At 44.9% G+C, this 4,426-nt stretch overlaps 1 non-coding gene across 1 annotated transcript; it reads right to left on the bottom strand.

Annotated features, from left to right (window-relative positions):
• Positions 1–507: 507 nt before the first annotated feature.
• Positions 508–579, bottom strand: trnag-gcc. The gene has a single exon. It is a non-coding gene; the product is annotated as a tRNA-Gly (tRNA).
• Positions 580–4,426: the final 3,847 nt, after the last annotated feature.

Genomic DNA, 4,426 nt, shown 5'->3' with positions numbered 1-4,426 from the left:
CCGAAGGGCCTGTTCTGTACTGTATTTCTCTATCTATTACATTCTGCGTACAGTTTCCGCATTCTTGTCGTGTTTGGAAGACCGATATTTAATATCGCAGAATGCTGGTCAGCTGCATCGGCGATTCTGCTCCTGACGAGCAGCCGTGAGTTACTTCCCGATCCTCCTTGATTGTCTCGTTGTTCACGACTTGGCTGTATTGACCTTTGAAGAAATGTTTTTCAATTGTGTCGTTTTTGCGAATGAAAATGGTGTGCAACAAATGGCGCACGTTGAAGTTTGCATTTGAACTTCTATACGGACAAATGTGGAAAATGAAAAGTATATGTGCCCTGTTCTCTGACCGACCGAGTGCAGCACAATACAGTATTGGCGTGGACGGATTTAAAGAGATGTTTCCAGGACGCCCCGTCGAGTGTATCTGATGGGCGATGTGCTTTGGCGGTTTTGACAGCTGATGTGCCACTTTTGAAAACGACTGCCGTTTTCTTCCAGGAGAGGTACAAACTCCCCGTCGGGGAATTGAACCCCGGTTTCCCACGCGGCAGGCGGGGATACTAACCACTATACTAACGAGGAACTGTGTACCACCTGGCCCCACCTGGCTCACTGATGCTTGCTTCCCCTCTAAAATGACTCGATTTTCTGCAGTTTCTTGCTTTTCCTGTATAATCAGTAATTGCTGTGGCAACTACATACCGTGTTAAATGACGATCGAGGTTAACTTTGGAAGACAGAATGCGGAACACCCAAACACTTCCGTGTGTGTTGAGCTGTAAGTATTGATGCGGTTGTTCACTTCAGACCCTGACATCTGCAAGTCGTCTCATGGTTCAATTGTTGTGGATATGCCTTCTTTGGACTTTGGTGAGCACAGTAAGAATTCTTACAACACCAGGTGAAAGACCAACAGGTTTGTTTCAAACACTGGTTTTCGGAGCACTGCTCCTTCCTTAGGTGAATGCTGATTCCTCAGATTCACCTGAGGAAGGAAAAATGCTCCGAAAGCTCGTGTTTGAAACAGACCTGTTGGACACTAACGTGGTGTTTGTTATACTTGCTACATGGCTCAATCGCCATCGCTTCACAGGAATATTGAGGAGATCTGTTCTAGAGGCATGAGATTCAGCAGAAAATGTTTTCGAAATTACACTTGGCACCATTAAATAAACCGATTTAAACTAACCAGTTGTCTAACCAGGACCACTATTTAAAATGTCAGCAACGAACATTATGCATCAGACTTTTGTGCAAATCAGGGGATGCGTATCCTTGATTTTCCCAGAAAACACATTGAATTAAACGTGTTTGTTCAATAACAGGACACAATATAAAGAGCGGTGGGATAGGCAGGTTCCAAATTCACGAATCATATCGACGTTGGGTACAATAGTTTCTGAAGATTGTGGGACCAGGTGACAGCCTCTTCGGGACGGGTCTGCATGTAGGAACAATGACGTTCAATACACTAACAGGCTGATTTCATTTCCTGCTACTTCGGTAAATCGAAAAGGTCAGTGAAGCAAAAATGATCAGAAGTGAAATTCAGGACACACGGTTAAGAAGGGTCCACGATGCCTGACTATACAACACTGTTCTTGAATGGAAGCTCGTGCGTGTTGCGACATGATCCGTTACTTCAAATTATTACCATTTTGGAAGGACAAATCTGAATGCGGAATACAGGGTTAATGGTAGGGTTCTTGGCAATGTGGAGGAGCAGAGAGATCTTGGGGTCTATGTTCATTGTTCTTTGAAAGTTGCCACTCAAGTGGATAGAGCTGTGAAGAAGGCCTATGGTGTGCTAGCGTTCATTTGCAGAGGGATTGAATTTAAGAGCCGTGAGGTGATGATGCAGCTGTACAAAACCTTGGTCAGGCCACATTTGGAGTACTGTGTGCAGTTCTGGTCACCTCATTTTAGGAAGGATGTGGAAGCTTTGGAAAAGGTGCAAAGGAGATTTACCAGGATGGTGCCTGGAATGGAGAGTAGGTCATACGAGGAAAGATTGAGGGTGCTAGGCCTTTTCTCATTAGAACGGAGAAGGATGAGGGGCGACTTGATAGAGGTTTATAAGATGATCAGGGGAATAGATAGAGTAGACAGTCAGAGACTTTTTCCCCGGTTGGAACACACCATTACAAGGGGACATAAATTTAAGATAAATGGTGGAAGATATAGAGGGGATGTCAGAGGTAGGTTCTTTACCCAGAGAGTAGTGGGGGCATGGAATGCACTGCCTGTGGTAGTAGTTGAGTCGGAAAATTTATGGACCTTCAAGCGGCTATTGGATAGGTACTTGGATTAGGGTAGAATAAGGGAGTGTAGGTTAACTTCTTAAGGGCAGCATGGTAGCATTGTGGATAGCACAATTGCTTCACAGCTCCAGGGACCCAAGTTCGATTTCGACTTGGGTCACTGTCTGTGTGGAGTCTGCACATCCTCCCCGTGACTGCGTGGGTTTCCTCCGGGTACTCCGGTTTCCTCCCACAGTCCAAAGATGTGCAGGTTGGGTGGATTGGCCATGACAAATTGTCCAAAATTGTATGATTAACCTAGGACAAATGTTCGGCGCAACATCGTGGGCCGAAGGGCCTGTTCTGTACTGTATTTCTCTATCTATTACATTCTGCGTACAGTTTCCGCATTCTTGTCGTGTTTGGAAGACCGATATTGAATATCGCAGAATGCTGGTCAGCTGCATCGGCGATTCTGCTCCTGACGAGCAGCCGTGAGTTACTTCCCGATCCTCCTTGATTGTCTCGTTGTTCACGACTTGGCTGTATTGACCTTTGAAGAAATGTTTTTCAATTGTGTCGTTTTTGCGAATGAAAATGGTGTGCAACAAATGGCGCACGTTGAAGTTTGCATTTGAACTTCTATACGGACAAATGTGGAAAATGAAAAGGATATGTGCCCTGTTCGCTGACCGACCGAGTGCAGCACAATACAGTATTGGCGTGGACGGATTTAAAGAGATGTTTCCAGGACGCCCCGTCGAGTGTATCTCATGGGCGATGTGCTTTGGCGGATTTGACAGCTGATGTGCCACTTTTGAAAACGATTGCCGTTTTCTTCCAGGAGAGGTACAAACTCCCCGTCGGGGAATTGAACCCCGGTTTCCCACGCGACAGGCGGGGATACTAACCACTATACTACCGAGGAACTGCGTACCACCTGGCCCCACCTGGCTCACTGATGCTTGCTTCCCCTCTAAAATGACTCGATTTTCTGCAGTTTCTTGCTTTTCCTGTGTAATCAGTAATTGCTGTGGCAACTACATACCGTGTTAAATGACGATCGAGGTTAACTTTGGAAGACAGAATGCGGAACACCCAAACACTTCCGTGTGTGTTGAGCTGTAAGTATTGATGCGGTTGTTCACTTCAGACCCTGACATCTGCAAGTCGTCTCATGGTTCAATTGTTGTGGATATGCCTTCTTTGGACTTTGGTGAGCACAGTAAGAATTCTTACAACACCAGGTAAAAGACCAACAGGTTTGTTTCAAACACTGGTTTTCGGAGCACTGCTCCTTCCTTAGGTGAATGCTGATTCCTCAGATTCACCTGAGGAAGGAAAAATGCTCCGAAAGCTCGTGTTTGAAACAGACCTGTTGGACACTAACGTGGTGTTTGTTATACTTGCTACATGGCTCAATCGCCACGGCTTCACAGGAATATTGAGGAGATCGGTTCCAGAGGCATGAGATTCAGCAGAAAATGTTTTCGAAATTACACTTGGCACCATTAAAAAAACCGATTTAAACTAACCAGTTGTCTAACCAGGACCACTATTTAAAATGTCAGCAACGAACATTATGCATCAGACTTTTGTGCAAATCAGGGGATGCGTATCCTTGCTTTTCCCAGAAAACACATTGAATTAAACTTTTTTGTTCAATAACAGGACACAATATAATGAGCGGTGGAATAGGCAGGTTCCAAATTCACGAATCATGTCGACTTTGGGTACAATAGTTTCTGAAGATTGGGGGACCGGGTACAGCCTCTACGGGACGGGTCTGCATGTAGGAACAATGACGTTCAGTACACTAACAGGCTGATTTGATTTCCTGCTACTTCGGTAAATTGAAAATGTTATTGAAGCAAAAATGAACAGAAGTGAAATTCAGGATACTCGGTTAAGAAGGATACACTATGCCTGACTATACAACACTTTTCTTGGATGGAAGCTTGTGCCTGTTGCGAGATGTTCCGGTACTTCAAATTATTACATTCTGCGTACAGTTTTTGCATTTTTGTCGCGTTTAGATGACCGATATTGAATATCACAGCATGCAGGTCAGCTGCATCGGCGATTCTGATCCTGACGAGCAGTCCTGAGTTACTGGCCGATCCTCCTTCATTGTCTCATTGTTCACGACTTGGCTGTGGTGACCTTTTTAGAAATGTGTTTGAATTGTG

This window comes from Scyliorhinus canicula, unplaced genomic scaffold, assembly GCF_902713615.1.
Source record: "Scyliorhinus canicula unplaced genomic scaffold, sScyCan1.1, whole genome shotgun sequence".
Lineage (NCBI taxonomy): Eukaryota > Metazoa > Chordata > Chondrichthyes > Carcharhiniformes > Scyliorhinidae > Scyliorhinus > Scyliorhinus canicula.
Note: the sequence above shows the minus strand (reverse complement) of the source record. Positions and strands in the feature narration are given on the sequence as shown.